Source organism: Mastigoproctus giganteus, chromosome 4 (assembly GCF_048544385.1).
Source record: "Mastigoproctus giganteus isolate SK-2022 chromosome 4, ASM4854438v1, whole genome shotgun sequence".
NCBI classification, from domain to species: domain Eukaryota; kingdom Metazoa; phylum Arthropoda; class Arachnida; order Uropygi; family Thelyphonidae; genus Mastigoproctus; species Mastigoproctus giganteus.
Genome location: NC_143578.1, coordinates 97,663,872 through 97,682,549, shown reverse-complemented (window position 1 = coordinate 97,682,549; position 18,678 = coordinate 97,663,872). Strand labels below are relative to the sequence as shown.

Below are 18,678 nucleotides of genomic sequence, written 5' to 3'. Positions count from 1 at the left end.
CAACTCAATCTTCACAGTCTGTAGGGATCCAAACTGAAGTATCGATTCCTCCAAATATATCAATTGCGAACTGGGCACGTTCGTTGCTTTCTGTTTCAAAACAGTGTCCTACACAAAAAACAAGTGAACAGTCCAATAATACCCCAATCACCATACCAACGGAGGCCTCCTCAACAATAAAACCAAAAGTAATAGAAACCAAAAAACCGCAAACACCCACCACCGGAATGGACATTGATGAACATCACGAATCAAAGATACAATTTTAGAACTACATGCAAGTGATGAGACGGATGTGACCCGACCCGTTTTTCCTAGGAAAGACAAAGCAAAAAATGATCGATATAAGCAAGCTGCAACTAAAAAACAGTCAGAGTCGAAAACAACACAAAAAACCACATAATGGAAAAAATCCTTCAGTGGAATTGCAGAGGATTTCGAAATTCAAAAGATGATTTGCAGGATCTCATCGAGCGGTATGAACCAGCTGGCATAGCCTTACAGGAAACTTCTAAATTCACGAGTGTGCCCTTCCGTCAAAAATTATACCATCTTTAGACGAGATAGGAGCATTGACACGCCAGCTCATGGAGGGGTGGCTATCATTGTCAGAAATAACATTCCATCCAAGCATGTATCCCTTCAGACTCCTTTTGAAGTAGTGGCAGTGCGCATTGAAATTGGTATCACCATTACAATAGCCTCTATATATCTCCCTCCTAATCTTGCTTTCTCCTCAGATGATTTAGAAAAGCTAGTAGATCAGCTGCCATCTCCTTTCTGCTTACTGGGTGACTTTAATGCTCATCATCCTCTACGGGGATCGCCAAAAATTGACAAAAGGGGTAAAATAATAGAATTGCTGCTTGATACTCATAACCTTACTCTGTTAAACACTGGTGAACCCCCATATGTCCATTTTACTACAGGATCCATGACTGCAATAGACCTTTCAATCTGCTCTCCCTCCATTTACGCCAATATGGGGTGGTCAGTTCTCGACAACCCGCTAAACAGTGATCACTTACCGATTCTTTGCAATATTCAAACACAAGTAAACTTGTCTCCATTGCAGCGATCCACGTGGAAATTCTATAGGGCAAACTGGCATAAATTTTCCTCCCTAATCCAATTTGATGATGAGATAGTCCAGTCTCAGCCCATAGATAGTGTCAACGATCATATAACAAATCAAATATTACAAGCTGCAAATTCTGCAATACCAAAATCTTTACCTGGGAAACGCAGACAGAGACATTACTGGTGGAATCAGGAATGCACACATGCTAAACAGACAAAAAATCGAGCTTGGAATCTGTTTAGAAAATTTCCTACAACTGCTAATTTTATTAACTTTAAAAACTCAAGACCAATTTCCGCCAAAAAAGAAGAAAAGCAAAGAAAGATGCCTGGATAGGTTTTGCTTCCACCATAAACAAGGATACGGACAGCAGACTCGTCTGGAAGAAAATTTAAGCACTTAACGGTAAATTTGTGCAGTCCCCAGCCTCAATCCTGAAATGGAAAGGGCAAGAATTGTCTGATCCAAAAGAAATAGCAAACGCATTAGCTGAGTCTTTTGCCAGTATATCAGCAGTGTCCACATACAGTCAAACCTTCCAAAAAATTAAGGCATCTGCAGAACAACATAAAATAAATTTTTATACTAAGACATCTCAACCGTACAATCAGCCATTCACGTTAAAGGAACTTTTTGAGTCTCTAAACAAAACATCAAGTACTGCTGCCGGCCCGGACGGAGTATGCTATATAATGTTAAAAAAGTTAAATAATAAAGCAATAAGTTCCCTATTGAGATTCTACAATCGAATTTATTTAGAAAATACTTATCCACACTCATGGCGTCACTCAATTGTACTGGCCTTTCCGAAGCCAGGTAAGGATCATACCATACCGAATAATTACAGGCCGATATCGCTGACTAGCTGTTTAGGCAAAGTCTTAGAAAATATATGGTGCACAGGCGGTTAACATGGCTTCTGGAAACAAACAATCTGCTAAACCGAAATCAGTATGGTTTTCGGAAAAACCACTCAACCTTAGATATGATGATTAAAGCAGAAACAAATATACGCAATGCTTTCATCAAGAGACAACATCTGGTTATGGTCAATATTGAGAAAGCGTTTGATACCACTTGGCGATATGGTATCCTTCAGGATCTTCGTTCATTCGGTCTGAGGGGGCAGTTTATACAAAATTTATACAAAATTTCCTACACTACAGAACTTTTCAGGTCAGATATAGGAACGCTATATCCAAATCATTTGAACAAGAGGAGGGTGTACCGCAGGGTTCCATCCTGAGTGCAACACTATTCACAATAAGAATTACAAATATAACACAAGACATACCAAAAACAGTTGAATCATACATGTTTGCCAATGACCTGATTATCTCATGCCAGTCACAAACCATGATTTCCATTGAAAGGCAACTCCAAATGTCCATAGCCAGAATAGAATTGTGGGCGCAACGGAATGGCTATTCATTAGCAGAAAATAAATCGACCGCAATTCATTTCTGTAAAATACGAAAATTACATCCAGATCCTGAAATATATTTAAAGAACAATCGGATTCCTCTTACCAAAAATTTTCGTTTATTGGGTTTATATCTAGACAGTAAACTTAATTTTTCCAATCACGTAGCCTACCTTAGAACGGCCTGTCAAAAGAAATTAAACATCTTAAGAGCTGTGTCATCTAATTCCTGGGGTGCTGATAGACACTCCCTCACACATCTTTATAAAAGTTTTATCCGGTCCCGCTTAGATTACGGGTCACCTGTCTACGACTCTGCAAGAAACAATTCCTTGCTACGTCTAAATACTGTTCAACATAGTGCCCTAAGGATAGCCACAGGTGCCTTCAGGACGTCTCCAGTCCATAGCCTGTATATTGACGCAAATGAACCGCCATTACACCTTAGACGAAAATCCTTACTATGTAGCTATGCTGCAAAAATAAAAAGTATTCCATCTCATCCGTGCTGGGAAAACCTGTTTAACCCTCAGTATGAAATGCTATATCGTAATAAAATTAATGAAAACCGCCCTGCGGGTATTAGATTGCAAGAACTGATGCTCAGTTGGAATATTAACTTTCAGCATATCCTTGAAGACGTAGCTCCTCCTGAACATCCCTGGTCTCATTACTCACATCTCTGTGATAATTTCTTTCTGAGATGGAGAAAAGGCTCCCTGCCAAACAACAACTTCCAGCAGCTGCATAAAGCCCACGCCTTATAAAACACAGAGAAATTTCACATATATACAGACGGCTCCAAAACAGATGAAGCTGTAGGTGCTACAGCAATCTCTTCTGCTTTTTCAATAGCTGTGTCTCTTCCTACAGAATGCAGTATCTATACCGCAGAACTGTATGCAATAAAACTAGCTCTAGATAATATAACCAAACAGCAAATCAAAAAAGCTCTTATATACACCGACTCCTTAAGTGCCATCACTGCCATTCAATCTACTACTTCTTCCCAACATCCCATTCTGAAACAGATATGGTCTCAATTATACCAATATCAAACATGCAAACAGTTGGTTACCTTCTGCTGGATCCCTGGGCATGTCGGCATCCCAGGTAATGAAAGTGCAGATCGTGCTGCTAAACATTCTACAAATAGATCACTCTATCATCTGAAAGTCCCACACATTGATTATAAATCCACTATTAAAACAGCATGTAGGCTTCAATGGACTAATCTGTGGCAAACACAAGTGAATAATAAACTGTTTCAGATTAAAAAAAGAACCTCAGTTGTGGACTTCTAGTTTCAGGAAAAGCAGATGAGAAAAAGTAATTTTGGCAAGACTCTGTGTCGGTCACTCTTATACAACTCATCTGTTCTTGCTTATGGGAGAAAACCCACCTCAATGTCTCTTCTGTCAGACCCAGCTAACAATCAAACATATCCTAATAGAATGCCCTAATTATTCAAGTAACCGGAAATCCACTTTTTATTCTGCATCCAATCTGCTGGAACCTTTAAATTTACTATACATACTGGGAAATAATGCAAATTTTGAAGCACTGTTTAGATACTTGAAGAGCATAAATGTATATAATGGCCTCTGACAACAATTATATTAATAACTCAGTCATAAGTTAATAATGAAAAGGCACAATATGGCCCAGGAGGCCCTTGTGCCAAAAAACCCAAAACAACAACAACAACAACAAGATTTTGTGTGTCTTCTGCCCTTTAAAAAATCAGTAATCTGGGTTTTTTTGCTTTTGCTTGATAAATCTTTGTGAATTTCATCGTATGGAACTAAGCATTTTTGAAGCTCCCTTTTGAACTTTGGCCTCCTTTCATTCAAGAATCTGCATTCAAAAAATAAGATTCTAATTGCTCGGCTAACTTTATGCCTTCCCCTATGCTTTTTAGTGTAAAATTTGAAAGTTTAGAATTTTCATTTGCGCTATCATCATCTGAAAAGATTTGATTTTATCTCTGATGCCATTTGCACCAAATCTGCTATGCCATCCTCTTTTTACCAGTAATTCTTGAAAGTCTTCAGTAATATCTTTTTTTTTTATTATTTTTTAGGAGCATTGGTGACTAAGGTCATGTATGTATATATTGCCGATAAATTGCATGTCCTGAGGTTGGTTTTCTTTTTTGCTGGACGAAAAACTGGAGTTTCCATGAGAAAAAACATTGCCCAAGCCCTACTAACTCAGCCACATTGTGAAAAAGACCCATAAAACTTCCTCCCTTCATCAACGGAATTCGAACTCAGGTCTTTTCCAGCTGGTGTGGGGGGGGGGGCGATTCTATCAACTGTGCTACCTACGAGAGTGTCAGTAGTCGTATCATCAAAACCTTCCCCTCCTACCGACGTAGCAAGTTCTACTATCGCACCGATTCCATTTTCTGCCCGTGCAATCATATTTCCTGAATGAACTGACTCTTGACCATACATTTTTCCACACACATTTAATATTGACGGTTTTACTTCTTTCAGCAATAAAGCTGATTTTGATACAGTCCACAAAAAAAAAATTGAAAAATGTTTCCATTACTTCAATAGATTCTGAATCAGTTTTTTTGCAAAATTCATTCTAACGATTTTCTGATGTAATGAGTTTTAAAGGTGGATATACACAGATGAGTGAAAACATTATGACCAGTGAGTCATCATGCAAATCGAAGCAACTTCAGGTAACTACGATGTGGGTTGGGACGTGGTATAAAAAAACACCTGATACTATGCTCCGTTCATCAGTGTTACTCTTGTTCAGATGGTAAAGGCAGCAGACTTAAGCAAGTTTGACAGGCCAAATTGCAATGGCCAGATGACTGGATCAGAGCATATCTGAAATGGCACGGCTGGTGGGGTGCTCACAGTCAGTCGTGGTTAGTACCTACCGAAAGTGGTCCAAGGAGGGAAAACCCACAAACTGCCAGCAAGGTGTTGGACGACCACGGCTCATTGATGCTCGAGGCGAGTGAAGACTCTCCTGGATAGCACGTGGCAATGGAAGGGCAACTGGCGCAACTCGCCGGTAATTGGAATGCTGGTGACGGGAGTAATGTGTCACAACACAGTACATTGAACCCTGCTGAAAATGGGGCTGTGTAGCCGAAGGTCACTCCAAGTGCCCATGCTAACCACGGTTCACTGGCGACAGCACCTACAATGGGCATGCAAGCATCAAAACTGGACCTTGAGTGATTGGAAGGTCATCTGGTCCGATGAACCACGTTTCCTCTTGCATCATGTGGATGGTCGGGTACGTGTGTGTGTTGTTTACTTGGGAAAGTGATGGCACCATGGGACGAAAACAAGCCGGTGGCGACAGTGTCATGCTTTGAGTGACGTTCTGCTGGGATACCCTGGGTTCAGTCATCCATTTGCCAGTTTAACAATGCTTTTCACATTGAAATAAAATCCCTTTTAATGAATGTTCCACAAGAGCATTTGATATTTCTTCCCTGTTAATTCCAGTCCTTTAAAAAAGAAACGTAATTTTCAAACTGTTCTGCATTAACAGCTGGTTCAATTTCAGTTTTTTAAACATGGGCATGTGGGGATGGGAAAGAGGGGTATACCTCTGAGCCACCAAAATTTGTTTAAAAAAGGAAGTGATGAGTTTGAAAAATGTTACATTTAATGGGAAATCCACTATCTGATTTTAAACGAATCATAGAAGAAAAGGGAAAAAATAATAACAAGAAAAGCTGAAACTGTAAAAAGAGACAATGCTGTTTTCGAGAATGTTTTTGCATTGACGATTTATTTATTTTCCAATTTTTAAACATGGGTGTATGCGAGATATACCCCCACCCAAAAAAGGGGGTTTGTTGGATGTTATTTGAAAGGGGAGGTAATATTTTCAAAAATGCTGTGCTGAATCATTCACTTTTCCGATTTGTAAACAAGACTATTTGAGGATATATTTCCCACCACAAACCGCTAATTTTTTTTTTTTTTTCCAGTTATGTTTTTAAACAAGACCGTGGAGAGGATTATACACACCCTCTGGATTTGTTATACACACAGGATTATACACACCCTCTGTTGTGACTTTGTTAACCAATTCCCATTTTAAAATATTGCTCTGTTCAAAAAGAGTCACAAAAATATTTAGAATTATGAGGTGGTTCCTTTTTCATTTTACAGATGAGCTGGGGATGCAAAAATAGAAGTTGTGTCCCTTCCTATACAAAAAAAAATATTCTTAAATACTGAGTCGAGTCCCACTGTAAAGAGGAATCACGAGGGCCTTTAATCTACTGGAACTTTCTCCCCCAGGCAAAAAAAAAAAAAAAGAATATTTCAGAAATATTACTAGGCGCAGTTGCCTATTTTTATTTATAGTACCTTTTAAATTTAAAAAAAAAAAAAAAAAAAAATGCGTTCTGCAGTTTTTATTTCCCGATAATTATAAATGTTTATTTATTTATTTTTTGTTATAAGTATTTCCATATTCAATAAGAAATACAAGACTATTTCTTAATGAAAATTATTATTTTAGTTTTTGAACTGAAATAAGCAATTTGGGACCCCCCAACTTTTACAAGTATTTTCTCAAGGTGCGTTTCCTTTCCCACTGAATGTGGACTACAGGGTTGTAGTCCACATTCTCAATTATCATACAACAAAATTCAACTGTGTACTGGTCTACCAAAAGAGACCTTACTACTCTAAATCTTATATGGTAATAAATATATCAATTCCACAAGTAAACAAAACGCATTATTTCATTAAGTGGGAAAAAATAAAATAAATGCTGATGTCTAAATATAGCTCAATCGCCATTAAAATATTGGGGAAGTGAGAAACGACCAAAGACAATCTTGAGGAAAAGTACCTATGTCGACTATGCCTCTACAGTGGAGAATATGACCTTTCTCGGAACAGGTGTGCACTTTCTGACATCCACACAGGAAATGCATAAATGGAAAAGTGACGTGTCCGTTTGTTTCATTATCAGTGACAAGAACGATGGTCTGAAGATAATTTCTTGTCTTGTTTCAATCACTTACTTTCATCAAGAATAAATATATTTTTATAAAACAAGATAGTTATCAGACGAATATCTATACCACATTTATATTAAAAATCGTTTGCTAGCACCAACAATAAATCGCATTTTTCTTCACCTATAATGAAAGAAAAGAATAATTTCGGAAATTTTATGAGAACTTCGACATTTTGTCGGTCCATACGCCACCTTAAAAATTCCAAGACCGTTTTTAATTGAGTATTATATCAACTGATGTTAAACCTAGGGTACCCAAGTTATAACTAGAATGCGGTTAAAATATATCTTAGGCTAGTGGTTTTCAACCTTTTTTTAAAATAATGGCACCCCGAAGTAATTAATTTTATTTTATGGCAGCCCTACTCAATTTTCTGCCCGTTAGATCCGATCTGTGTGTGTATATATATATATAAATAAATGTTCTGTTTATACTCCGGCACGACAACCAAGTCAGTAGAGTTTGGAATAAATCGTCAATACAAATATTTATCGTACTGTATTTAGTATTCACGGGCTTGAACCCCAGTCCACTCAAGGAACGCGTGCTATGCACTCTCGCTCCTGACCACGGGGCTACGTCATATATATAATATTTAAAAAAATATGCTATATAGTTCTTACAATAATATAACTATAAACAAAATTACAATTCATAATATATATAATTTTATTCTTTATATAGAGGTACTAAACAAACATCAATTATAGATCGCAGAATTAAAAAGATACCGTATACCTTTTTATAATGAAATAAATGCATACATTTTAAGTAACTTAAACCCACATTACGTGGCACCCCTGGAATGCTATTGCAGCACCCTGGTTGAAAACCCCTGCCTTAGGCACTCACCCACACGCCACAATACAATTGAAATGCGTTCCAGCCCCTGTTAGATGATTGTACTAAGAGAGGCTTTGAAAAATTTCGTGGCCTGAGTACGAAGGGTTTATTTGAGGAGCCTGCTAACATGTTACTTTTCAACGTGGTTCCCTTTGGAGTCAATACACTTGACATCAATGCTGCAATGTGTTGATTCCAGCTGCGAAGGAAGTTTTCTCTTGGCCCTCCAGAAATGTATCCGCTGCAGCAGTAACGTCACTGTTGGTAAGAAAATGGATGCTAGCCAGGTATTTTTTTTTTTAAATTAGGAAATAGGTGAAAGTCCGATGGTGCTACATCTGATGAGTATGGGGGATGGTTTAAGATTTCAAAGCTGCAGTCATGACGGACTTGTGAACAGGCGCATTGTCCTGGTGGAACAAGACTCCTTTGCTAAATTTTCTCCAGTGCTTTTCTTTGATGTTTTCAAGCGAACGCCTTACAAGGTCTGATTAATATACCCCTATGACTGTCCTATCTGAAGGTAAAATCCATTAGCAACGAATCAACTTGGGTTTTTTCTTCGGACTGCTCCTTTGTCTCTGGCTGAAAATGATGGCCCCACGTCTCATCCATGGTCAAAAACCTTACAAAGAAATTTTTGCTGGACCTGCTTGAAAAAGGATGCGAATGTTCACTTGATAACTCTTGTGCGGTTTTGATCTGCTGTCAACAACTTGGAGACCCATGATGCTGACACCTTTTTCATAGTGAGAACCTCTATTATTATGTACACACATTCAGGTGAGATTCCTAAAGCTGTGGCATTGTTCCAAACTGTCATTCGTTGATCACTCATCACCAGATCATACACACTGTCAACAACTTCTGGAGTGATGGAGGTTGCAGGTCTTCCACAGCGTGGGTCACTTTCTAGGCTCTCCCTCCGTCATTTAAATTCTGCTGCCCACTTCTTAATCATGGAATAGGAAGGGGCATCCTCCCCCAGTGTTGTAACCATATCCTCATAAATTGCCTTTGGCGTTAGTCCCCCCCCACCAAATCGGATAACTGCGCAGTGACTGATTTTGTCCATCTTTTCCTCATTCACACAACACCCTGGAGCCCGCAAAAATCTAATAAAATACTTTGAAAAACTTCAGGACTTGTAATTAAAAAGACGTTGTTGAAACTTGATAGGTTTTTTAGGTCGGCTTGAACCACAGTTCAAGTTATATACGAATTAAACGCGTATATAACTTGAACTGTGGTTCAAGTTATATACGCGTTTTTAAGCAATGAACCACAGTTCAAGCCGACCTAACATTGCTTAAACTGTCGTTTAATTAATATCTGTGTGGTTCATTTCGCAATTTTGTAATAATTGGCCTTTAAAAGCGATTTCTTTTTATTCGAGAAATATTTTGCGGTTTTCAAAATAAATGAGAAAAAGCATGGTTATTTAAATATGCCTTTATACTTTGAAACCGTCTATTTAAATGCGTATATAACTTCCAAATATTTTCTTAGTAATTAGCATTTTATTGTTCTTATTACACATCGCTTAACAGATAATGTTATCACTTTTATGAAGTCCCGATTAGACAGCTACAAATGTCTAGAAAAATTACGTTTATTGTGAACAGCGTTTCGGCTTTTTTCTTTCTTTCTTTCTTTTTTTTTTTTTTTTCCCTATAGCATTTTACGCACGTGCAGTGGTAGTGGTACGTAACATCTCGATTTCTTCTTGAACTCCGACACACTGTGTGTATAGTTACTACTGTTTACTGTATCTGTACTCCTACCAACGTAACTATTTTACAGTGTACTGAGTAGTGTATTAACTGTTTTCTAATTCTTGATTTTAATATTTCAATATTTTCTTTATTTGTTTTTAATGGTTTGCATGGATTTCGGGAAACACTATGAGTTTCATTTTATTGATGACTTTCTCGAAGAAATGGTGGACAGTCAAATTAAAATATTTTATACTGATTTTAATGTTTTCTTTCTGTCCACTTTCATCTTTTTTATGTACACATTTGCGCTCTACATCAATAAACTTTGCCGAACAGCTGCATTCTGTTTTATCAGTTATTGTCATCAATCAATGTGTCCTGAAATGATCACAATAAGCGGCGTCCACTGTATTCCGTTATGCAAATATCAAAGAGCATTAAAACAGTTTCGCTGAACACGAATTTTAATTTAAAATTTGTAATTAAAAACTGCTCTTGACATTTTTGCACACATTCTCGATACTTTAATGAATTATTACATTTATTAAAAATATTATAATTAATTTACACTCTCCATAAATGGCATGTGTGCTGCTGGAGGTAGATTTATTGCTGACCAGTTATCACATCCTTTTTTATTTAGTTATCACATCCATATCCTTAAGATGTTGAAGTAACCGAAATGTGGACATTCTTATGTAGCCTGCCATAGGGCACACACTCTCTCTCTCTCTCTGTATCAGCCACATTTCGGATTTATATCTTTTCATTCGATTATCAAAAATCCATAATTGATTATGATCTTTTGATTATAATCATTGCTAAGCTTAATACCCTTGTAAGGCCAAGTCAAATATTTATATTTATTAAATTTATATTTATTAAATATTTATTAAATTCTCTTAAAAACTCAAGAATGAAAAAAAATATTCAAATAAAATATACTACAAGCGCCGGGGTGAAGGTGGGGATAATAAGATTTTTTATAGTAAATAAATAAACTAGATTTGAACTGGAGTATTTCATTACGTAATAATGGGGAGAGGGGTTAAAGGTTTTTCCAATAAAGTATTGGAGGGAGGGGGGCGGAACGTTCAAAAAATTCAAAAAAATGGCTTAAAGTAATTTGTGACCAATCCATTCCCCTCTTCTCCCTTTCCTTTCCTCCAAGACTTTCTTTGCGTGTTTTATCGATTGCTGATTTGAGTACGGAATTCTTCAACTTCGGAATTACATTTAGATAACCGCTTATAGTTTCCTTTTTTAAATTTTTTTAGAAGTTATAATAATAATAATAAACATTTTTATTAAATTTTGACGTTAACTGTTATCTCTGAATTACTTAAAGGAAAAATAACTGAATTTAAGGGAAGAAACGACCATTCATTGCATTTCTTTCATTCATGACAGTTTTCCGGGCAAATGAAGGCAGGATGTCGAATAACAACTTGTTTTTGTATCCTGAACACCTCATCAACCAGTTTGAGTTCCTATATCCACCCCGTTCCCTCCCCCACATGCACTCACGTTTTCCTCCGACTTAGCTTCGACGGAAATCCGTAGGCGGTAAGGGACTGGGCGGTAATTATTCTTTCTCCCTCAAGCAAAGACGGCATATCATATACACTACACTGTATTAGAAAAATTGTACTTCGCTAATTTTACTACACAAAACAACATCGATGATAATACTACAAACCTCCATTAGATGGCAGCACAAGGTATTCAACAGGTGTGTATGTTTCGCAATTCGAATTACTGAAAATCCTAGTTTTACCTGTCCGAACGTTGAGATTGCGGAATCGCAGTTTACCTGTCCAAAGATTGCGGAATGCAGGAAAAAAATTAACTGGCCTTAACAACAAAGGTAAGTTATTTTGCTTTTAATGGTAGATGTTCACACTTATCTATACAGTGTAGAAAATGTATTCGACCATCATTCTTTTACAATCATGAAAAAGTTCGTTTAAATTACGTATGAAACTTCGTAGCGATTGTGATGTATTTTTTTAAAGACGATCTTTAAGTGCCTATATTCAAGCTGTGAGTACCATGAAGTAAATTTCTTCCTTATGTTCACTACTCGTGTAACTCACGCTTTAGGAAATATACTTACTACGTTAGATGTTTATCAACGCACCACACAGAAGTAATGTTTGACAAGAAACGACAAATTTCTAATCAACTGCTAACTGTCCTTAATGCGCTATATGATGTAATATGAACTAGTGACTTTTTTTCTCCACTGTTTTGTGACTCAGGAAGAATGTAAACAATTATGTTAGTAACGTTTAGTGTTCTACAGCCTGGCTTTGTCCGTTGAAATTTTATTTACTTGTGGTTTGTTTTATTTATTTACTGGTTATTCAAAATTTACCCAAATATTAATAATTAAAATGTATTAATTCTTTTACTATCAGATTATGCAATCAAATAATTACAACTATAATAATAATAAATAATTTTTAGAAAATTACAAATGTTATTAAATTCTGGGCAACTGTGGTCTCGAAGAAGAGAGATCCAATCATTCGGCGACGTAAAACGGCACACTACACCCCAATTTTTGAGGTTATAAGAACATTTCATGAAAAAAAACGAGGATTTTCATTATTCCATACCCTGCTGTTTTGACTAATAACCCAATAACTACTCTGTGGTACCTAGCCCTACTAATGTTTGAATATGGACTTAAAGGAATGCTTAATTCTTTACTTCTTTCTGAAAATCCCTCTAGGATACAGGTTCTTAACCTTTTTCTGCGCCATGAACCCCCTTTGGCAGTCTGGTTTAAAAGCCTATTTAAATGCATAAAATAAAATACATAGGATTACAAAAGAAACCAATTATACTGAAATACATTTATCAAAATATTGAAAAAACGAATTTGTGATATAGTAATATATGTGCCCCATTAAATAACAAGACGATACATTTAAAATATAGGCAAGTTAAATTTCATTTTTTAAAGACATACAGTGTGAAGGCTGTGATTTTTTGCCTTCATTCATAATTGAAGGAAATACTAAATTCAGTTAGAGGTTAGTGAAAATAAAGATAATTTTTTTTCCCCATCCAAGTTCACGGACCCCTTGGGAGTCTATGGACCGAAGATTAAGAACCCCTGCTGTACGGTATCAAATTTTTTATGATCGGTGTCGTCCACACCAGGTTAATCAATCTCGGGCAAGCAATGCACGGTTTTTTTTTTTTTTTTTTTCTAAACTATTATATACCAGAAAACAATAAGTAAAAAATAAAAGACGCATTAAAAGCAATTGAACTGCATTTTAACACTTCTAAGGATGTAATAAATCATATTATTGTAACTTGAATTTTAATATTTCTGTTACACTAAAGTTAGAAATATAGTTCTTAGTGAAGGAGTCAAGTGTAAATCAGCGCTCTCTGCCTGACTGTAATAACATTTTCAACAGAAAAATTAAAAATACCAAAATAAATAATAATAATCCAAATAACAAATCGAAAATACATCCCCGGAATTTCTTTCTTTTTTTTTTTTTTTTTATTCCCCTGTTAATGTAGACATGAAAGATTTCAGCTTATGTCTACTCAGCTGAAATAGTGAAATCATGTAGTAGTTTAAATTTTTCTGTTACTTTTTTTTAATTAATCTAAATTTAGAAATGCTTATATTAAATTGTGTTAGTAAATAAAGTTCAGAAATATGAAAGTTAACGGTGTATATTATAAGAACTTTTGCGCATGATAAAAACAATGATTTTTAATAAAATTATATTATAAAAATATAAAAGTGTATAATAATATAAAGGAGATAAACTGATAAAACATGGATATATATATATATATATAAACTTCTTTTGAACATGCTGTGCTCTATGTCACAGAATGTTTAAAAGAAGCAAAGAAGAGCTGCAAAGTAAAAATTTTCTTTCGATAGTAAGTTCAATTAAGAAATCCTTCGAATTCGTCAAGACATGTAGGCGTTTACTTCCAGGATACAGCAGAGGAAGTGTGACCCCTTCTCCTTTTGATATGTAGGTACAACGATAAGGAGCGTTCGAATGCCCCCACTTCCGAACTGCTTCCTTTCACTGAGTATGATTAACTTTTTGTCCTCCACTGTACAGTGTAACGTAAAAGGCTGTATGTTACTAAGAAGAGACGATCACTTCTTTTACCTGCACATATTTACAACGAGCACATATTTACCCTGTACTCCTTAAGAATGCCCCAAAAAATCCCATCTCCGAGATTTCTACTTCTAGGAGGAAGAAGGAAGAAAATAATTCCTATGCTTTGGCTGCTAAAAATCTCCCTATAAGAACAAAATACTTGGTTTGTATTCTTTCCCCCATGTCTCTCTCTCTCTCCTTGATAGTTCAAAAGAACATTTGGTTGTTTGGAATTCTTTGATCCTTGATTGTAAACAAATACTAGGGAAATTCAAAATTTAAAGATAATTTGCATATTACATATGCAAATTATCAGTACACGATAAATATATCAGTACACGCTCTTTAAAATGCTGTTTATACTCTGGCACGACAACCAAGTCAGTAGAGTTTACAATAAATCGTCAATACAAATATTTATCGTATTTAGTAGTCACGGAATTGAACCCCGGTCCACTCAAGGAACGCGTGCTCTGCACTCTCACTCCTGACCACTGGGCTACGCCAGGCCTGATTTGTAGATAGCAAACTCAAAAGTGCTTGAGGACCGCACTAGTGTGCACACAACAAACTAATAGCATTACCGAGAGAAATGTATTAAATATTCTCACGTATTTCATTTCCCCTTGCACAAAACTACGCCATCATTTGACCATGAACATGAGGGTAAAGAATTTTTCATGTATTTGAATATAAAGAAGAAGAAAACGAATTAGATCGGATCCTTGTGTACTTTGTGTGGGAAAGTCTTAGATAACCCAGCCTTTTTCACAACGTCGCTGAGTTAGTTGGTCTCAGGCGAAGGTAGCATGGTTTTTTCGTCCAGCAAACAGATAAATCAACCAGTGAACACACGCAATTTACAGAAATATATACAGCGGAATATAGACTAAGTCGCTGATGTGCCTAAAGGGCAAGGACAGTTGTAGTTACACTGACATGTAATTTTAGCTGAATTAATCTACGGTGGTATCAGACTGAAGAATGAGCCATGCACTTCACCATAATGGGTTTGAGTAAAACCGTGAGTAACAACAGACCCTGCATAAATAAACCCTTTCATTTCCTGGCGTGGGCATTCGATGGTGGTCCATTTGTTACTGCGTCCACCCACAGAAATATGCCGTAGATTTCTTTTTATCGTTTCGTATTTGCCTTACGAAAGGGCTGTAAGTGGAGAACAGCTTTTCCGTTTCTAATTTGGTTCATGACACCAGGTGTCGACGGTAACAAACACACCAATGAAGAGTTATGAATAAATGCGTGGCTTTAAGTAACTTAACATAGCAGAGTATGTGTGCAAAGATTTCCTCGCTTGTTATCTGAAATATTGATCTTTTGGTATTATTATTAAGGAATGCCGTGTGTCCGGAGTTCACAGTGAAAGTCCGTCTTGGGAGATGAATAATGCGGTGTAAATTTCTCTCCAAACGTTGCATTCTAGGTTTTGACATTATCAAGACATGTTAACAGGTCGTTATCTTTCCCTCGCCTATTTCTACAGAAGTAGGAGGGGGAAAGATAACGACCTCTTCAAATTTTCCTGACCGCATCAATAGGAAGATCTCTTTCTCTACTTATTGTTGCCCAATTTATTTTGAGCACGAGTCTAAGTGTCCGCATTAACAAAAACATTTAGCTTTTTTTATAATTATTTCATTCACTGTCCAGGTTTCATAGCCATTTGAAAGCGTTGGCTAGACATGACATTTGACGATCCTATATCTAAATTCAGATTATAGTTTGGAATTACAGAGGATATTCGCCATATTATAAAAGTACTTTCGTAATTCCAGTTTATCTTTTGTTTTCAATGGTCTTTGGCTTTATTGAGTTCCTACTCGACTTTTGAGGACTCGGAATGAAAATTTTGCCGCCAGAAATTAATATTTGATCCTTTAATATTCAAGTTACTTTAGAATCAGCAAAGATCAAGATATTTTGCTGCTTTGAAAGTTGCATATGCTTTATCAATCTTATCAACAGTTTCTTTTAAGCATCGAAATAAGAAATGGACTGATGTAAGATATATCAGTAGTCGTCAAGATCCTTTGAGTAAAGCTTCAAAAAGACATGAACTATTTTATTAGGGTCACCTGTAAATGTAATTTCAACCTTGCTATCACGCGTTACGTAGATAGCAAGGTTTTTCCCACGGAACCCGGGGTTTTTGTTCCAGCAAAGCAGGCAAATCAACCAGAGAATACACGCAATTTACAGACACAATAGACGTCAGTAGTTGAAATTACATTTCCAGGTGACCCTAATAAAATAGTTTATAAAAAGTTTCATGTTTTTTTGAAGCATTGCTCAAACGATCTTGGCTGCTACATCTTGCATCAGTCTATTTCTTATTTCAAGGCTTAAAAGAAACTGTTGATAAAACTTCATCACTAAGATTGATTACGATGCTATCACTACGAGATTTCCAGGGTATTACAGTATAAACGGCACTTTTCTTTTTCAAAATATAATACAATATTATTCATAATGTAGCTGTTATCTCTTCAGAGTGTGAAGAAACAGTGTTAACACAGATATCTGTAACGTCCGTCTGGATGCGCAGTTTCTTCCAGAATGGTTTCAATATAACGGCAAGTTGACGGAAAGATTGTGTTGAAACCGTTCTAAAACCTCAGTCTTTGGCATGTCTCTAGATGCACATGCGGCCCACCCTGAATCCCGAGCAGAAACGAGATCCGTCACTAAAGACGACACGATACCATTCGTGTCCCAAAAAACAGTTTTCTTCCCGCACCACTATCGACGCTTACGAAAATGGAAGAGGCAATAGACGGCGAGATTGCATCCCACTTCTCGCAGTAGTCTGCTAATCGTAAACGTTCTCTCCTTTATGGCCCAATACAAAGGCAACAGGGATGGCGTTACGATGTTGGAAATCTCCCGGATTATTATTATTATTATTATCCATATGGTGCAAGGAAGCCTGAGGCTTTTGCTGCACCAGCCAAAAAAATTTTTCTGAGTTACCCTGAGAGAGAGAGAGAGAGAGAGAGAGAGAAAAGGGAATCACCAAGGAAGAGAAAAATGATGATATCCAGCTCAAGACCCTGGGTGTGCCAAGCCCATAATCACCAGATGTGAGCCCCTGGGGTGATTGTGATAGATCTGCTTCATGTCACTAATCGGCGGATTCGTCGATCCTCCCGTTCTCGCCTTCTGATGCGGTCATATCATTCCGAGTACCTTATCTGTATCAATTGTTGCCAGAAATTTATAACAAAATTTTGTTTTACTGCTGCAACTTGCATACTATTTGAAGTACGAATTTGTATGTTTAATTTTATCGTACTTCAACGCAAGGCGTTTCGTTCAACTTGCTGGTTGTGACGTCAGTCATTGCATCTACTGATGCAATTGTGACGTCAATTGCATCAGTAGAATTGTGTCTTTTACTGATGCAATCCTTGAAATTATAAAACTTGTTAATTATCTCCAGATTGTATCATTCAATGCAGGGAGGAACAGCAACATCTTCTTCCGACATCTCCTGCTCTGCTACTTCGTCTTTACCAACAGGACTTTTTTTTTAATTTTTTTTATTACAGATTTTTTTTTCCAGTTCAATATGCGACATTTAAGATATTTGTTTTTTACCTATTAATTTGACTATAACGACAGTCACCTTTGGACCGCATACATAAAATTTTAACCGATTGTTCAGATGACCGACATAATATTTACCAACATTCCTCTATTCATGGAATTTTGACTTGCATGACATAGCAATAGCACGCGCTCTTTGAGTGGACCGGGGTTCAAACCCGTGACTACTAAATACGATTAATGTTTGTAGTGATGATTTATTGTAAACTCTACTGACCTGGTAGTCACCGGAATATAAACAATAATTTTTGGGCTGCATGCATGAAACAAGTCACGTGATGACTGACAAAAATGATTGCATACAAGATTGCCGGTAAAAATTATATTGGTTATCGGACCTGTAAAATTAATGGTCCATAAAAGTGCAACAAGTTTTTTTTTTTTTTTTTTCAGATTTTCTCAACTGTTGATATAGTGGATGATCACTGTATGTGCTTGGATTTAATATAAATAATAGCAGTTGTCTATCTTTTGTAATTTAATGGAACTTACTGATATACAACTATTTTTTAAAGATATGAAAAATCAAACAGGAAGAGCAGATTCTTTACTAGAATGCACTGTGACGTTTTCAGCCATGACAAATAGTACGATTGTGCCTGAACGACATATCCAGAAACTTTCCTGAAAATCGGTAGGGAAGTAGTGCTTATGAATTTAACTGAAAAGCGCTATAGGGGTTTCTTGTTGGGAAAATGTATTCGGGTTTTTGGTTTAGGGATAAAATTTATTATTTTAAGGCAGGAAAATGGTAAACAAAAATTTCTTTTATTTAGGAGGATTAGAGGACAAAGAGTTGACAACAC

The 18,678-nt window shown here is 36.5% G+C and overlaps 1 protein-coding gene across 1 annotated transcript in view; it reads left to right on the top strand.

Annotated features, from left to right (window-relative positions):
* The first annotated feature begins 11,875 nt into the window (after positions 1 to 11,875).
* Positions 11,876 to 18,678, top strand: part of LOC150086931 (hepatocyte growth factor receptor-like) — a 193,660-nt gene continuing 186,857 nt past the window's right edge. The window contains exon 1 of the mRNA XM_090372829.1: positions 11,876 to 11,955. The gene's annotated coding sequence lies outside the window, so the exon portion shown is untranslated. The remainder of the gene's footprint in view (positions 11,956 to 18,678) is intronic.